Raw genomic sequence first — 19,460 nt, 5'->3', positions numbered from 1 at the left:
AATAGGCCGCGGCGGTGCACCGGTCTTAGGGCGGCCCCCAGGGACCCGGTGGGCACGCTCCACCGCAAAAAGCTTACTCAGCCCCCGGGGCTGGAGATGGGTCAGGATCAGTTCTTCCACGAAGAGATCTGCCGCCTCCGCCTCTCGGCCCTCCGGCACACCAATAATGCGAACATTGTTCCTCCGGGCCCGACCCTCGGAATCCTCCAGTCGCCGGTCCATCAGGGCGCTCGCCTGGCCAAGCCGGCGCACCTCCTTCTGGAGGGCCACCACGTCCGTAGTGAGGCTCGTTGTGGTGTGGGCCAGGGAGTCAACTCGGTCGTTCGTTTTTGACAAGTCTGCCCTCACAAGGCCCACATCCACCAGGACCGAGTCAATTTTTTGCGCCAAGGTATCGAAACGCTGGTCCACTGAGGCCTTCATCTCTGCGATGGCGCCCATGACGTCCCGGAGGGTCAGATCCACCGGTTGGGCAGGCGCCTCCGTCGGGCCCACCAGGGATGACCGCGATGTCTCCGGAGAACCCTTCTGGAGCGTATAGCGATCCATACTATTGGCCTGGTGCGCCGTGCCACGGCGGGTTGTCTTCATCTTCGCCCGGTCGCCATCTTGTTTGGTGGACATGCTGGCCCTTCCACCGTCGTGCCAAGATCTCCAAACGGGCCGCCACACCAAATCACGGGTGTCAGGGGGGGGGGGCGGGGGCGACCACCGGGCCGCGGGTCAACCCACCGCCGGCGGGTCAGCCGGGCACCTGGACAAGGCAACACCACCGCACCCCGCTCCGCAGCCCGACCCCGCCTGAGGCAAGGAGGGCGCAAAAGCGAAAGTGAAAGTGCGGGGTACGCGAGTCGCCCAGCCCCGCTCGCCGCCGTTATTCACTTCGTCCCCGGATCGCCCCACTACTCCAGTCCGGGGGGCCGGCGAGGAGAAGGCCGCAACCTTCAATCGATGCTCCCACCGGTGTTCGGGGTCCGATTCGAGCCCAAAAAACGGGTGGCGCCTCAGCTCGGGTTCACCGACACAGTCCCCTCAACAAGGACAGGATATCGCCAGGATTAATTCAGGAGGTCGCGGAGGTCCTCGGGAGCCTCGCACCTACGCGGCCATCTTGGTTGCGCGCTAGGCTCCTCCCCCCATACTAATTATTTTTACTGCTATATTCAATGTTTCAAGTTTGAAGGTGATTTTACTATTGTTTTTTACTGGGAATAGTGAAAGTGGAACTGAATGGTGGCTGATATGGGGCTAGGGCCCAAGGTCAGGTGTGAGATAAGGTGTGATGGAGAAGGGTGGTAGAAAAGTGGATAATCAAGCCTGTAAGAGAGTGCGCTGCAGAGTCAGAGGTCAGGTGGAGGTAGTAATGAAGAGGGTTTCTCCCTGAAGGCTCGCACATAGGAAGCCCGGGATGTGTCACTTGCTAGATACTCCCACCTTAGAAACTTCCTCTTCCCATCAAAGGGACATTGCATGGAAGAAAAGCACTTTTTGAGAGTGATAACATTTAGAAAGAGACTTTGAAAAGAGTCCGTTTTACTGTGCCTTGTAAGAGTAAGGAGAGATAAAGGAGGGCCCAGAAGCAGGCCTGGCTAGATATATAAGCGATAAATCGGGCCAGCAGTGGCCCACCCGAATGTACCCTTGGCCCACCCAAATAAAAATTCCCGGAGCCGGGCCTGCCTCCTGCCCCCAATTTTACCATTCCCCGTCCCACCCTTCGTGTTAGTTGGCACTAGCTTGGTTTTATTTTACCTTTGTCAATGCTTGATTACTTGCTTCACAAGCATTGGCTGCCGCTGCATGGCTCCCACGTGCTGGCCTCACACTTCGTAGCTGAGGAGACCCGTCCCCTGTTGCTGTAGACGCCTTGGTGCTGTTGCTCCACCCTGGTGTAGGCTGCCAGCTCCTCACCCTGCTCCTAAACCTCTTACTCATCAGCTCACAGCCTCACCTCTACCGGGGCACATGAGCTGAGCTACCGGGAGCCGTTTGTGTTGGTCTTGGTGCTGTTCTGTGGTATTGCTTGCTGTGCTGGAAGGAGAGAGGGCTCCTTCCTGTCCACCTCTAAACAGGTGCCGGGGACTACAGAGAAAGGGGGCCGGGATTGACTACCCTTGTTGCATGTGACAATAAATGACCTAGTATTACATTCTCTCTATAATGGTGAGTTCAAATCAGAACATGCCAAATGGGGCCCTCGTGGTAAACACACTGCTACTGGGCGCCAGAGACACACAAAAATCACTATTCGGCTCCCGGGCATCGGCTAAGCTTTATCCAAACAGTTCTGAAGTGCTGCTCACGCGGTATTAAGAAGTCTTTTCTTGCACTTTTTCGTCGAACAGCACGTCACAGAGACCGGTCTGTGTGCAACCCATTAATAAAACAAATTGCACCTCTGCCAGTGGCATAGTGTTAACTTTTGTTGAAATAGTGCCAAGAAACACGCTTATGCTGTTTGTGAGCGCTATAAAACACATAAATTGTACCTATTTCAGCTGCACGCAAGTTACCAACTGAAGCGTGTTACAATAGCGCTTAATGGAAGGTCCTTGCTCTTCATCTGATGTGTGCATAAATTGAAAAGCATGTCACGCTTTGTTAGTACTGGAGTCGTAGAAGAATATGGAAGGATTTGCTGTCTTCGTCTTTCTTTTCTCATCTTGGTCTCTTTCAATCTTACTTTCATTAATCTTGCACTTAATTTACTAACTTTTCCTACTTATGCCTACTGCTGATTTTTGTTTCTACTCATAGGTTTCATACTTCCTCTTACTGTGCTACGTAACCTCTTAATTTTACCTTTCTCTTACACCTCATATTTGTTCCCACTCTTACGTTTTATTATTCCAACATACTCTTGCTTCCACTTACAATTTATTACGCCTGTTTCCTCCTGCTCTTACTCATTTCTCCTCTTACTCCTATTACGTCTTCTAACTGCTATTCTTACTTTTGCTACCATATTTATCAATGCCCTTATTACCATTAACTTAGTCCTACCTACTCCTACTTGCACTCTTACTCCTGCATACTCCTACTTGAACCTACCTTCCGCTACTTTTACATCTACATACTTCAGCTCTTCTGCTTAGCCCTTCGAATGCCTATTCTTACTCATACTTGGGAGAGGAGTTGGCCTAACGGCTAGGGCGGTTGACCTCGAATCTGGGGAACTGGGTTCAAGTCTCAGCAATGACGCTGAACATCCTGTCATGGAGTGGGATTGTGTGTCTTGGAGTGAGATTATCTGGAATGGTATTTTGCGTTGTGGAGTGGTATGTAGTGGAGTTTACTTATGTGGTGTGCTGTTAAATATTATAGCATGATGTGGAATTTTGTGGTGTAGATTGGATGTATGTGGTGTGTTATGTAATTCTGTTGTTGGTTTGAATTATGTAGTTTGTTGTTGAATTATGTGGTGTGGAATGGAAATGTGTAGAGTTGAAATGTGTGACGTGGAAGTGTTCGCTGCTGGGTGAAAATTATGTTGAGTGGTATTATGAGGCATGGTGTGAAGTGTAGTTATGTGGAATGTTGCTACGTGACAGACTGGATTTATGTGGAGTGTATTTATGCAATATGGATGAGAGCATAATTATGTGGAGGTTAATTATGTGGTGCTGAGTGGTATTATGTGGAGTAATTATGTGTGATGAATTGTGTGGGGATGAATTGTGGAATTGTGATGTGTGGAATTATGTGGCATGGTGTGGTGTATAATTGTGCGGAGTGGAATTATGTAGCATTTTGCAGAGTTGTATTTTGTGGAGGGTAATTCTGTGTTTTGGAGTTGCGTGTAAATATGTTGTGTGACTTATAATTATATAGGTTGAAGTGGAATTATGTGTACTTGTGGAGTGTAATTATGTGGTTTGGAGTGCTATTAAGTTGTGTGGAATGTTATTATGTGATGTGGAATTATGAGGTATGGAGTGAAGTAGAAAATCAGGGGCGTAACAAATGCCCCCGCAGCCCCCGCGGTGCGGGGGGCCCCCAGTCTTTGGTAGGTGAAGGGGGCCCCCTCAGCTCTGTGAGTGAAAAGGCTTGCTCTAAAAAGCAGGTGCAGCCTGCAGCCTGCTCTGCGCTCCTCCCGTAGACCCAGGGCAGGACTGAAGAGAAACAAAGTAACAAGTTACATTGTTTCTCTTCAGTCAGAGCCCGGGAAAAAGGATGGGGCCCTGCACTCTTCAGAAACACGGCTTTCAGGGAGAGAGGTTAGACTTGTAAAGAGCAGGACAGATCACATTCTGCAGCGTTGTCGGTAAGTCTAGCAGTTTTAATTGTGAGCTCCTTCAAAAACATGCTATGTTGTGGGTTGAGAACAAATGCCTAATATGTTTTAAAATGCAGCATTTACATTTCTACAGATAGGTTATCTGGGACTTTAATTAGTCCCAGCTGTAAATATCCTCCTGTCGCTGACCCTTTTCTTTGTCTCACACCACTAACAAGTGCAGGATATGTTACCTCCTGCCAGGCCCGGTTCTAGAGGGTGGGGTGGGCCGGGTGGGCCAGGCCCACCCAAACATGAGCCATGGCCCTCCCAGTGAATCTGCCACCGATGTACAACTACAATAAAAACTGTGCAGATAACTGGTGATTTACGATCCTGCTGCAGAGTAACCATTTGTCTGTTGGTAGTTTTTAAATGCTGATAAACTGAATTTTATGGGAATAGCTCAGTGGGTTACTACCTCTGTCACAGATATCCTTGTGTTACTTGCAGTTCAGAAGTTACTATCCTAACATAAGACAGTGACCTATGAACTGTCTTTAAAGAGCTGCATACAAACTTCGCTTTTTTGTATTGTGATATAGTTAGAACTTCTCCATTCCTTCATTATTCTAATGTTACCAAAAAGAGTTTGTTTGGGAAGTTATTAAATTTTTATCAGTAAAGCCAACCCCCAACCACTGGAGTACTCTTTAAATCCTGAGTTTGTGCTTCTCCAGTCCAAACCCTCGTAAAATATATTGCCCACTAGTATGGATGACGTGATTTCTACACCTTGTAATCCTCATTGGCTTATGTGACATTCCCCATAGACTGATTTATTGTCTCTGTATGATGCGTGCTGTTATGTAAAGTACTGTGACACCCTACACTCATATGAGTAGCGCTGTACAACAAATGGAATGGATATGAGGGGCAACGGAGAGATGAGGGGCACAAGTGGAGGGTGGCAGTGAGGGAATCCGAGGAAGAGGTCATGGGGTGGGGAGCTACGGAGAGATGAGGGGCGCTGGTGGAGGGTGGCAGTGAGGGAGTCAGAGGAGGAGGTCACGGGGTGGGGGGAACTACAGAGAGATGAGGGGCACTAGTGGAGAGTGGCAGTGAGGGAAGCTGAGGAGGAGGTCCTGGAGTGGGGGTGGAGTTGCGGAAAGATGAGGGGCACTAGTGGAGGGTGGCAGTGAGGGAAAACGAGGAAGAGGTAATGGGGTGGGGAGCTACAGTGAGATGAGGAGCACTGGTGGAGGGTGGCAGTGAGGGAGTCAGAGGAGGTGGTCACGGGGTGGGGGGAACAGCAGAGAGATGAGGGGCACTAGTGGAGGGTGGCAGTGAGGGAATCCGAGGAGGAGGTTACAGGGTGGAGGGGAACTACAGAGAGATGAGGGGTACTGGTGGAGGGCGGCAGTGAAGAAATCTGAGGAGGAGGTCATGGGGTGGGGGGGAACTACAGAGAGATGAGGGGCGCTGGTGGAGGGAGCAGTGAGGGAATCTGAGGAGGAGGTCATGGGGTGGGGGGCTATGTAGAAATGAGGGGCACTAGTGGAGGTTGGCAGTGAGGGAAGCGGAGGAGGAGGTCATGAGGTGGGGGAACTACAGAGACCTGAGGGGCACTAGTGGGGGGTGGCAGTGATGGAATCCAAAGAGGAGGTCACGGGTGGGGGGATCTACGGAGAGATGAGGGGTGCTGGTGGAGGGTGGCAGTGAAGGAATCTGAGGAGGAGGTTATGGGGATGGGGGGAATTATGGAGAAATGAGGGGCACTGGTGGAGGGTGGCAGTGAGGGAATCTAAGGAGGAGGTCAGGGGTGGGGGGGAACTACAGAGAGATGAGGGGCGCTGGTTGAGGGAGCAGTGAGGGAATCTGAGGAGCAGGTCATGGGGTGGGGGGGCTACAGAGAAATGAGAGGCACTAGTGAAGGATGGCAGCGAGGGAAGCCGAGGAGGAGGTCATGGGGTGGGGGAACTATAGAGAGATGAGGGGCACTAGTGGAGGGTGGCAGTGAAGGAATCTGATGAGGGGGTCATGGGGGGGAACTACAGAGAGATGAGGGGCACTGGTGGAGGGTGGCAGGGAATCTGAGGAGGAGGTCATGGGGTGGGGGGAAATACGAAGCTATGAGGGGCGCTGGTGGAGGGTGGCAGTGAGGGAATCTGAGGAGGAGGTCATGGGGTGTGGGGGAGCTACAGAAAGATGGGGGACATTGGTGGAGGGTGGTAGTTAGGGAGGCTGAGGTGGAGGCCATGAGGGGGAGTGGCTATGGCGAGATGAAGGGTACTGTTGGAGGGTGGTAGTTAAGCTATCTACAGAGAAAGAGGTCAAAAAAGAGGTCAAAAAAACGTTTGCACCAGCAATAAAGCCGGCCCTGTCATGGCCTTTCTGTTTTCATTTATTTAATTAACAGTCAGGTGATTAGGACAACTGTGGAGCATACTTTATCATGCATACTAAATATTTTTACTGCTATATTCAATGTTTCAAGTTTGAAGGTGATTTTACTATTGTTTTTTACTGGGAATAGTGAAAGTGGAACTGAATGGTGGCTGATATGGGGCTAGGGCCCAAGGTCAGGTGTGAGATAAGGTGTGATGGAGAAGGGTGGTAGAAAAGTGGATAATCAAGCCTGTAAGAGAGTGCGCTGCAGAGTCAGAGGTCAGGTGGAGGTAGTAATGAAGAGGGTTTCTCCCTGAAGGCTCGCACATAGGAAGCCCGGGATGTGTCACTTGCTAGATACTCCCACCTTAGAAACTTCCTCTTCCCATCAAAGGGACATTGCATGGAAGAAAAGCACTTTTTGAGAGTGATAACATTTAGAAAGAGACTTTGAAAAGAGTGCGTTTTACTGTGCCTTGTAAGAGTAAGGAGAGATAAAGGAGGGCCCAGAAGCAGGCCTGGCTAGATATATAAGCGATAAATCGGGCCAGCAGTGGCCCACCCGAATGTACCCTTGGCCCACCCAAATAAAAATTCCCGGAGCCGGGCCTGCCTCCTGCCCCCAATTTTACCATTCCCCGTCCCACCCTTCGTGTTAGTTGGCACTAGCTTGGTTTTATTTTACCTTTGCCAATGCTTGATTACTTGCTTCACAAGCATTGGCTGCCGCTGCATGGCTCCCACGTGCTGGCCTCACACTTCGTAGCTGAGGAGACCCGTCCCCTGTTGCTGTAGACGCCTTGGTGCTGTTGCTCCACCCTGGTGTAGGCTGCCAGCTCCTCACCCTGCTCCTAAACCTCTTACTCATCAGCTCACAGCCTCACCTCTACCGGGGCACATGAGCTGAGCTACCGGGAGCCGTTTGTGTTGGTCTTGGTGCTGTTCTGTGGTATTGCTTGCTGTGCTGGAAGGAGAGAGGGCTCCTTCCTGTCCACCTCTAAACAGGTGCCGGGGACTACAGAGAAAGGGGGCCGGGATTGACTACCCTTGTTGCATGTGACAATAAATGACCTAGTATTACATTCTCTCTATAATGGTGAGTTCAAATCAGAACATGCCAAATGGGGCCCTCGTGGTAAACACACTGCTACTGGGCGCCAGAGACACACAAAAATCACTATTCGGCTCCCGGGCATCGGCTAAGCTTTATCCAAACAGTTCTGAAGTGCTGCTCACGTGGTATTAAGAAGTCTTTTCTTGCACTTTTTCGTCGAACAGCACGTCACAGAGACCGGTCTGTGTGCAACCCATTAATAAAACAAATTGCACCTCTGCCAGTGGCATAGTGTTAACTTTTGTTGAAATAGTGCCAAGAAACACGCTTATGCTGTTTGTGAGCGCTATAAAACACATAAATTGTACCTATTTCAGCTGCACGCAAGTTACCAACTGAAGCGTGTTACAATAGCGCTTAATGGAAGGTCCTTGCTCTTCATCTGATGTGTGCATAAATTGAAAAGCATGTCACGCTTTGTTAGTACTGGAGTCGTAGAAGAATATGGAAGGATTTGCTGTCTTCGTCTTTCTTTTCTCATCTTGGTCTCTTTCAATCTTACTTTCATTAATCTTGCACTTAATTTACTAACTTTTCCTACTTATGCCTACTGCTGATTTTTGTTTCTACTCATAGGTTTCATACTTCCTCTTACTGTGCTACGTAACCTCTTAATTTTACCTTTCTCTTACACCTCATATTTGTTCCCACTCTTACGTTTTATTATTCCAACATACTCTTGCTTCCACTTACAATTTATTACGCCTGTTTCCTCCTGCTCTTACTCATTTCTCCTCTTACTCCTATTACGTCTTCTAACTGCTATTCTTACTTTTGCTACCATATTTATCAATGCCCTTATTACCATTAACTTAGTCCTACCTACTCCTACTTGCACTCTTACTCCTGCATACTCCTACTTGAACCTACCTTCCGCTACTTTTACATCTACATACTTCAGCTCTTCTGCTTAGCCCTTCGAATGCCTATTCTTACTCATACTTGGGAGAGGAGTTGGCCTAACGGCTAGGGCGGTTGACCTCGAATCTGGGGAACTGGGTTCAAGTCTCAGCAATGACGCTGAACATCCTGTGATTCTGGGCAAATCTCTTAATCTCCCTGTGCCTAACAAATATGAATGTGTCCTCATGTAACGCAACTGGTGCTCATGTAAAGCGCTATGATACCCGATACGGGTCAAGTTCGAGCTATATAAAACTTCATAAAATAAATAAAAATAAAAAAAATGAACAGGATCTGCTCGGTCGCATTGGAAGGTAAACAAGCATTTGCAATGCAATTGGTCTCGCATTTGTGAGAGTTAGAGCTATTGACATTGTAAAGGACAGTGTATTTTACCTATGTGTTTTCTGCTTGGAGTGGAGTGAATGTGTGTGGTGTCAAGTGGACATATGTGGTTTGGATTGGAATTGTTAGTTGTGGAATTGTGTTGTGTGGATTGGATCTGTGTGGCGAAATAATGTAATTATGTGTATAGTAATTGTGTGGTATTGAGTGTACTGGAATTATGTGGAGTGGGATTGTGTGTCATGGAGTGGGATTGTGTGTCTTGGAGTGAGATTATCTGGAATGGTATTTTGCGTTGTGGAGTGGTATGTAGTGGAGTTTACTTATGTGGTGTGCTGTTAAATATTATAGCATGATGTGGAATTTTGTGGTGTAGATTGGATGTATGTGGTGTGTTATGTAATTCTGTTGTTGGTTTGAATTATGTACTTTGTTGTTGAATTATGTGGTGTGGAATGGAAATGTGTAGAGTTGAAATGTGTGACGTGGAAGTGTTCGCTGCTGGGTGAAAATTATGTTGAGTGGTATTATGAGGCATGGTGTGAAGTGTAGTTATGTGGAATGTTGCTACGTGACAGACTGGATTTATGTGGAGTGTATTTATGCAATATGGATGAGAGCATAATTATGTGGAGGTTAATTATGTGGTGCTGAGTGGTATTATGTGGAGTAATTATGTGTGATGAATTGTGTGGGGATGAATTGTGGAATTGTGATGTGTGGAATTATGTGGCATGGTGTGGTGTATAATTGTGCGGAGTGGAATTATGTAGCATTTTGCAGAGTTGTATTTTGTGGAGGGTAATTCTGTGTTTTGGAGTTGCGTGTAAATATGTTGTGTGACTTATAATTATATAGGTTGAAGTGGAATTATGTGTACTTGTGGAGTGTAATTATGTGGTTTGGAGTGCTATTAAGTTGTGTGGAATGTTATTATGTGATGTGGAATTATGAGGTATGGAGTGAAGTAGAAATATATGTTTTTTCATATTTAGGATTGTAATTATGTGGTATGGAATGTAGGGTTAAATTATTTATAGTTGAATAGTGTGGCATGGAATTATGAGAGGTTCAAATGTGCTGAGTTTGGTAGAATTAGGTAGCGTGGATTTGAGAAAGCTGTGCACGCTAAGGCTTTTATGTCATGGGGTATAAAGTTGACGATTGTCTATTTTTCTTTGTAAAAATAATTTGGCTGTTTCTTTACCTTCCGGTACATTTCTGAACAATTTGTTAAGCTAAATTGTAATGTTTCTTTTTGTGCGTATGCAGGAAAGAACGAGTGTATGTGGAATGTTGCTACGTGGCATAGACTAGATTTATGTGGAGTGTATTTATGCAATATGGATGAGAGCATAATTATGTGGAGGGTAATTATGTGGTGCTGAGTGGTATTATGTGGAGTAATTATGTGTGATGAATTGTGTGGGGATGAATTGTGGAATTGTGAGACGTGTGGAATTATGTGGCATGGTGTGGTGTATAATTGTGCGGAGTGGAATTATGTAGCATGTTGCAGAGTTGTATTTTGTGGAGGGTAATTCTGTGTTTTAAAGTTGAGTGTAAATATGTTGTGTGACGTATAATTATATAGGTTGAAGTGGAATTATGTATACTTAAATTGTGTTGTGTGGAGTGTAATTTTGTGGTTTGGAGTGCTATTAAGTTGTGTGGAATGTTATTATGTGATGTGGACTTATGTGGTATGGAGTGAAGTAGAAATATATGTTTTTTCATTTTTAGGATTGTAATTATGTGGTATGGAATGTAGGGTTAAATTATTTATAGTTAAATTGTGTGGCATGGAATTATGAGATGTTCAAATGTGCTGAGTTTGGTAGAATTAGGTAGCGTGGATTTGAGCAAGCTGTGCACGCTAAGGCTTTTATGGGGTATAAAGTTGACGATTGTCTATTTTTCTTTGTAAAAATAATTTGGGCTGTTTCTTTACCTTGCGGTACATTTCTGAACAATTTGTTTAGCTAAATTGTAATGTTGCTTTGTGTGCGCATGCAGGGAAGAACGAGTGTATGCAAAAAATCATCCTATGTCTCAGTACTAACTTCCACACCTCTAAACAACAATCCCAATCCTAGAATGAGTTATCCGTTTGCTTTACAACAGTTAGTAAAACAAGGAAGTGCTTTGCGAGTCTGTAAGTAGCAAAGGTTTTAAAGGGACTTGTTTTTGTGCAAAGTATTGTTTTTCCCAGTTCAAGGAAGGGATAAAAAAATATCTTCAGATAATAATAGGGGTGACAGGATGGTGCGATAGCAGAATATTGATTTGTGTGGATCTGGCGAGGACTGCGGGCAGCAAGTCCTTGATACGCTATTTGCATAAGAAAATACTATATATTTTTTTCGTTATCCTCCATTAGTTATTAGTAAGGAAGGGGGAAGAGAAGCGTTCACCGACAGCATTCGGTTAGTCTTAGGGAGACAAAGAATGCTGTGGTCTGTGGTAGATGGCGCCCAGAAGGCATACGTATATGTATCAGGAGCTGCCAAAGAAAGGAAGTGGAAATGCGCTTTAGACGTTGCTGGTATTGATGGCTACTGTGCGGTTGCAGACTTCGCTGGGCTGACAGTTGGTGGGGAAATGCTACGTTGTCATTGTAGGTTTAATTCATGAATCGCTCATTCTCTCTGGTGTTTGTCCTTGGGGTACTTGTTGACTGGTGCTACATATGGGATCTGGTTTGCCTTTGACAGCAGGTATGGTTTAGTGGGGTACATAGTGTAAATTAATGTTGGCGTGAGGAAACAAAAATCGGACACTTTGTACATTTGATATTATTGTGTGCATCATGCAGATGATGAAAAGTAGCAGGAACGGCTTTGATGCCGTATAGGCTAGCAGGAAGAAATGTTTGGAGGTGGTCAGTTGCAGAGATTGTTCAACATTTTTAAAACTTCCATAGTGGCATTGGGGAGGCCAGCAGCTGAAAGGCTCTGTCTTTACTGGTAGGCAGTGGTTAGATGGTGACCGGTCATCAGTCTTTCTGTGGGTGATGGACAGGGGAGCAGTAGGCGGCGGTCACAGGTTTGCAGTGACATCCGAGGGGTGGTTTTAAAGGCGGGCAGAAAAGCATAATTGCGGGTTTCATAGGGGTGAGGGTAGAGTGTAATGGATGCGTTAGTAGCAGGCACGACGGAAGTGACCTGCGTTTGGAGGTGGTTAACTGAGCGGTCTTCACTTGAAGGTGGGTCAACAAGTTGGAGGATGTGTTTGGTGGGCCGGCTGGAGGCAGTGTTATGTAACTTTGCTGGAGGGCGCAGCAGCATTTACTGATGTATGTAAATCGCTCGATGAGAGGGCGGATGTGACCAATAGAGGAACCAGAATCCTTTTTTTATGGCTGGGGTGAGCCCCTGCAGTATGGCGGGTCGCTGGCCTGAGGGCTCTTGACTGGGGAGGAGAATGGGGGGCCCCCTCCATGTACTTTGCAGGGGGGCCCCCTCAAGTTTCGTTACGCCACTGCGTCAAACGCTATTAATGCTGTCTGATGAGCAGCAGGGTCGCTCGTCATATGGAGCACTTCGTAGAGACTCCGTAGATTGTGTTGAGTGCTTCTATTTGGCATAAAGCCCGATTGATCTATATGTATCACCTCTGAGATGACCGGCACTAACTGTTCGCTAAAGCCTTAGCTAGTACTTTCGCCTCCACATTGATCAAGGAGATTGGGCGATACGAGGGGCACTGGTCCGGCGGTTTCCCCGCCTTGTGTATCACTGCCACGGTAGCCGCCCGCTGATCCGGCGGGAGTTGCCCCAGTTATCGTGCCTCTGACAGCATTTTACGTAGGGGTGGTACTATTATGGAAGCCTGACATTTGTAAATCTCAACAGGGAGTCCATTTAGACCCGCTGCCTTCCCTGAATTAAGGAGTCCCAGGGCCCCCCAGTTCCTCTTCCGTGAGGTCAGCCTCGAGTGTCTCACATGCCTCGTCTATTAGTGTGGGTAGGGAGAAGTCTCTGAGTAGTTTCTCACAGTCACTTTCGGATCTGGTACAGACGGGTGCATAAAACCCCTCAAAATGCGTAGCAAAGGCTTCTGCTATATCTGTACTCGTTGTTTTCAGTACCCCTTCTTTGTCTCGCACCTCAGTCCCCCATGATCATTCCCTATCATGCTTTTCTAACCATGCTAGTAGTTTTGATGCTTTGTTGCCAACATTGTTTGCCAGAGCGTAAGCTTTCGCTTCATTATCAGCCATGGCACGTAAATTACGCTGACGCAGCGCTAGTCTATGACGCAGGGGGCTAGCAGTGTCATCTGTCACATCTACCGCCATCTGAGTTATTTCCTGCTTTAACAACCAGATTTGTAAAGTATCTTTGTTCTTTTTGGCCCCAATTAGCGCTTGTATCTGCCCCCTCAACACTGCTTTGTAGGCCTCGCATAAAGTTATGTGCGAGTCTACTGTCTCCCCATTCTCCTGAAAGTAATGTTTCGAGCTCTCTCGGATTTTGCCTCTGAGTGCCAGGTCTCGCAAGTGCCAGGTGTCAATCCTCAGGAATGCTGCCCTGTTAAGGAACGGGCCCCTAATGGTCACACCCAACGGGGAGTGATCCAAGATGCTCCTAGCCATATGCCTTTGGTTTGTCAATTCTCCCACCCTATCATTCCGTGTGAAGAGGTAGTCCAGCCTAGAAAAGGATCCATGGCGCACAGAGTAGTTTGTATACTGTCATGCAAGCGGGTTGAACACCCGCCACAAGTCTACTGGGACCATGGCCGCCAGGAAGCCCGGCAGGTCACACTCACCCTTCTGGCCCGCTCGAGAGCCAGACAGATCTAGTTCTGGGTTCATGACAGCATTTGTGTTCCCTCCCACTAGAAGAATGCCAAGAGGCAGTTTAATCTGGAACAAACTAACTTTTGGGAAAATAATATTGTGCAGTCCCGGGGGAATATAAATCCAACATAAGAAAACAAGTTAATTACCTGTAACTTTGGTTCTCCAGTATTGGTAACTTTCATAGATTCCCATAGCTTGTATCATTTCCCGTCGTCAGAATGGGAGTCTCGGTAAACAAAATAACAAAGCAGTAGGTACAAAAGAGAAAGAAAAAGGTCTACGCCGCATTCCCTTTTGTAGCATATCCACCTCTTTTTGTAGAAGAGACCAAAATAAAGCAACAGCCAATCAGATTAGCCTCACCCCACAGAACCCTACTGAGAGCACCTCAGAGCCTCAGATTTTCGTAGCCGTTGTGTAACAGTACAACCAAACCTGCAGAGGGCTGAGCTTTCCCAGAGGAGGAGGGTGGGCGCATGGGAATCTATGAAAGTTACCAATACTGGAGAACCAAAGTTACAGGTGAGTAACTTGTTTTCTTACTCCAGTATTGGAACTTTCATAGATTCCCATAGCTTGTATCAGAGTAGCTAGCAGTCAGAAGCCCATTTTGCTCCCTTAGTGACATCTCATTCTCCGTTTCCTTTTTTTTTTATTAAGGAAAACATACAACAACAATGCAATCACATAAAGAACACATAGCAAAATGTGCAAATAACAATAAGAAAGGAAGGAGGGAAGAAAGGAAAGCTCACCACTCAATGGAAGAGGTTCCTCAGGACTGCCTGGCCGACAGCCGTGTCTTCTTGTGCCAAGGTCTCCAGGCAGTAATGTCTCATGAAGGTGTGCGTGCTGCTCCAAATTGCAGCCCTGCAGATGTCTTTAATCTGGACCCCCGCAAAGAGAGCCATAGAGGAAGCCATGGACCTTGTTGAGTGTGCTCTAATTCTGCCCTCTAGAGGCTTGTCCGCTGCAGAATGACAGAACTATAGCACTGGAGATCCATCAAGCAATACCCTGCTTGGACGGGGTAAGCCTTTGCAGGGAGCACTGAATGCAATGAACAATTGAGAAGATATCCGAAATTCTTTAGTACGGTCCAGATAAAATTTCAAGCACCGCTGCACGTCCAGCGAATGAAGTGCCCTTTCTGCCGGTGTAGATGGCTGAGGAAAGAAAGCCTTGAGAATGTCCGGCTCATTTAAATGAAAATCCGAAGGCACCTTTGGTATGAACTTTGGATTAGTCCTTAGAATCACTGTATTCCTTTTGAATTGGAGGAAAGGTTTCTGGATTGTGAGAGCTTGTAATTCTCCAATATGTCTCGCCGAAGTGAGAGCAAGAAGGAGCGCTAATTTCCATGAGAGGAATTTCAAATCTGCTCGATGAACCGCTTCAAAGGGAGGCTTCATCAGCTGGGAGAGAACCAAGTTCAAATGCCATGTGGGAGGCGGAGGCCTCACTGGAGGAAAGACTCGAAATAGGCCTTTGAGAAATTGTTTGACAATTCTAGAGGACCAGAGAGAAGGCCCAGATGCAGTGTGTCTGTAGCGAGAAACTGCAGCCAAGTGAACCTTTATGGACGAATGAGCCAGGCCTGCCTTAAAGCTCCGTGAACCAAAACTGCCTCAGCTAAGCTGGGGCTATTAGGATAATCTTGCATGGCTCCATTTTGATCTTCCTGTGTATCCTCGAACGGAATGGGGGAAAGGCGTACACAAATGCTCTTGACCAAGCTATCGAAAGCGCATTCCCCAGCGATCCGCGATGGTGTACTTTGCTTGCGTAAAACTGGCATTTCATGTTCACCGGGGTAGCAAAGAGATCTATTGAGGGTTTGCCCCACCGGTGAAAAATGTCGTCCAAGACCATCTGGTTTAGTTCCCACTCGTGGCTGACTGACGAAAGCCTGCTGAGCCTGTCCGTCTTTCCGTTTAGCACACCTGGTAGGTGTTCTGCCGTGAGCGATATTCCATGTAGGATCGCCCACTCCCAAATTTTTTGGACCTCCTGCGACAACGGAAGAGATCTGGTTCCCCCTTCCTTGTTGATGTAGTGCATGGCCATGCTGTTGTCAGTGCGGACGAGAAGCGCCGAACCCTGCAAACATGGAAGAAATGCTTGTAGAGCCAGACAAATCGCTCTGAGCTCCAGGAGGTTGATGTGAAGAAGTCGGTGCCGGGGCAACCAATGCCCGCTTACATGTAAGTCTTGAAGGACCGCACCCCAGCCTTCCAGGGAGGCATCTGTTGTTACAACTTGAGGAGCCGGATTGCTTACGATGGATAGACCTTGGTATAAATTCTCCTCCTGTGTCCACCACAAGACTGCTTCTTTCATTGCCGCAGTAATCACCACCTTGTCATCAAAAGAGCCGTGAACTTGTTGCCATTGCATGTCTAGTTGCTCCTAAAGAGATCGCATCCGCAATCTGCAGTGGGGTATCAGAGGGATGCATGAAGAGATCACTCCTAGAAGGGATTTGTAATGGCGTACTGAAAGACACTTTCTTTTTCTCAACAGATGAGCCAAGGACCTCAGTTTCTCTTGCCTTTCGAAGGATGCAGAAGCCTTGTTGAGAGACGTGTCCAAGATAGCCCCTAGGAATCGTGCTCTCTTGGACGGACAGAGAGGCGACTTCTCCCTGTTGACAGTCAGACCCAGATTGCTGAACAGAGTTGTACATGCCTCGACTGTCTCCTCCGCTGTCCGCCTGGACGGAGCCTTCAGCAACCAGTCGTCCAGGTAGGGGAAGATTTGAAAATGCAGTTTCCTGAGGAAAGCTGCCACCGGTGTCAGCACCTTGGTAAAGATCCTCGGAGCAGAGTGAAGTCCAAAGGGTAAAACTTTGAATTGGAAGTGGCTCTTGGCTACTGTGAATCGTAGAAACCTCCTGTGGGCTGGATGAATGGGTATGTGAAAATACGCATCCTCGAGATCGAGAGTGGCCATGAAATCTCCCGGGTTGAGGAGACGCAAGATATCCTGGAGAGAGACCATCCGAAAGGATTGACTGATGAGATAGGTGTTTAGCTCCCTGAGATCTAAAATGGGGCGCCATTTCTACAGCGTCTTCTTGACCAGGAAAAACCTGGAGTAGAAACCATCCACCCTCTGAGACAGGGAAACCGGCTCCACTGCTCCCTTGAGGAGCATCTGATGAACTTCCAGCCGTAAGAGACGCAGATGTTTTGAAGGCATGCGACAGGGGGCTTGGAAGGTGGCATATGAAGAAAATCCAGCGTATGACTATCTCGAATGATGTTGACCACCCAACGGTCTGATGTTATCCATTTCCAGTTGTGAAGGTATTTAGACACCCTGCCTCCCACAGGTGTTAACGGGGTGGTGGGTACAGTAGGCAGAGCCAGAACGCCGCTATTGTCTCTTGGAGGTGTCATGTCCCTGGCGATGCTGTTTTCCTCTAGTGTTGGACCTAGAGAAAGATGAGGTCTGGCCTCGTCTTTGTTGGTACGTTGGTCGATACGACTGAGACATTGAACCATAAGAAGAGTACCGTTGTTGTTGGTACGAGCCTCTGTAGGATGTGGTACTCTTCCCTATGGCCCCACGGAAAGGAACCTTCTGATATTGAAGATTTCCTAGAGATCTTGCCGTCTCCGTATCGATTTTAATGTCCTGGAGAGCATCGTCAATATGTTTCCCAAATAATGCCTCACCAGCAAACGGGAGGTCCAGGATTTTGTTCTGAACCTCCGGTGGGAACCATGTCGCCCGGAGCCAGCCCTGGAGACGAAGAACAGCTGCACCTGCCAGTGATCGGAAAGCTGTTGTGGCGATATCCATGACGCAGTCGATCACTTCCGCCGATGTAGCTTTCCCCTCCTGTAGAATCTTCTTGGCCTCCGCCTTGGACTCCTGTGGGAGCTGGTCCAAATATGGTGAGAGGTCGCACCACATTTGGCGATCGTACCTACCAAGGATCGCCAACGCATTCGCTGCCCGTACCAAAAGACTCGCCATAGAGGAAAACCTTTTCCCCGCATTATCAAGGCACCTGCCTTCTTTATCGGGAGGAGTTGTCAGTGGTGCAGAAGGATTGCGTGACTTTCTTTGCGCCGCCTGGGATATTACCGAATCCGGCTTCGGTTGACCTATCAAGGACGCTGGACTATCCTCAGGCGCCTTGTACTTCTTCTCTATGCGTGGCAAAACTGGAATAACAGTAGCCGGGTTCTTCATTGCCTTCAAACCCTCGTCCCAGACATGGCCAACAATGGGAATGGAATGGACCACTTTCCTGTAGGGCTCCTTAAAATCATAAAGGAAGCATTCCGTTTGAACTGAAGGCATAGGAAGTTTGAATCTACTGGAGGCTCTTTCCTTCACTTTGTGAAATCCCCCAATGTCTGCCGGGGGAGAATCCACTGGATCCGGAGTAGGTGAAGCTGGATCTGGGATCACATAATCCTCCCACTTAACGCACTGGTTAGACCTGTTGCCATCGTCTTGATCCTCATCCGAGGAATCATCCTGAACATCCTGGACCACTGGAGGTATACCTGGGCTGGATACCTGCGGCTGTGAACCATCTGGGATAGTTCTCCCGGAGAAAACACTGCAGAAGCCGATGGTGTAGGCACAGCATGTACTGCAGAGAAAGTCGAAGATGGAGGAGGAGGAGCTTGAGAAAACCTCTTCCTATAATCCTGCAACATGCCCTGGAGATCTGCCAGGAGGGAAGAAGGGACTGAAACCATCTTCTGGCCTGCGCTTTCCTGACGACAATAGGATTGTTGGTATGAGTACCCATGAGTGTATTTGCCCTCAGAATCAGTGTCCTGACATTTTACCAACAATTGTGAGGGACTATGGGCATAGCCACAAGAATCCTGATCATCCCCGTCAGTCCTCTTCTTCCTCGAGCAACAGTGCGGGAGGCAAGGGGGTAACCAACCTTGGTGACGTCATATCAGGCATAATTCTCTTTAAGGAGATTGTAATCCTCTCCGTCGACGAAGATGTCATCGACGTTACCGTCGGCGATGGGGTTGTAAGAGAAACCATCGTCGACAAGGTCGTCGACGGAAAATCCACCGTCGACGGTTGAATCGTCGACGAAGAGATGGGCGTCGTCGACACTGCCGTCGACGAGACCGTCAACACTCCTGCCGTCGTCGTCATCGTCATTGGTCTCGTGGACGACACCGTCGTCGCCGCCACCGTCGTCGTAACCGTCGTCGTCGCTCCCGTCGACACTGACGTCGATATGTGGCTAGAAGGTACTGTCGACGAGCCCGTCGACGGTGTAACTTTTTTCACCTGAGACTTTGAAGTCTTCGTCGATGGAGTCTTCTCCAGTGTCGTCGACTATCTGGAATCTTTCTCTGACTTCTCAGATGTTAGAGAAGAGGGCTTTTAAAAAGTTTTAGTAGACTCCACCACTGCTGCAGCAGCAGATTGTCCTTCCCTCTCCTTTGCACCGTGGTGAGGAGATTTACTCGGACTCTGGCTCTCAAACTCATGTGGAGTCTTTTTTGGGGCCTTATCGGAGGACGTTCTGAGGATGGTGAAGGGGAAGCCCTACCCCTTTTCACTGACCTTCGAGATGAGGTGCCAGATGATGAGTCCTCACTGTCACTTGACAGAGTTCCCTTCCTCGACTTTACCTTCTGGAGCCCAGTGAGAAGGCGACCCTCACGGTCCCGGAGGGTCTTCGTAGAGAA

Source organism: Triturus cristatus, chromosome 5_2 (genome assembly GCF_964204655.1).
Source record: "Triturus cristatus chromosome 5_2, aTriCri1.1, whole genome shotgun sequence".
NCBI classification, from domain to species: Eukaryota; Metazoa; Chordata; class Amphibia; order Caudata; family Salamandridae; genus Triturus; species Triturus cristatus.
Note: the sequence above shows the minus strand (reverse complement) of the source record.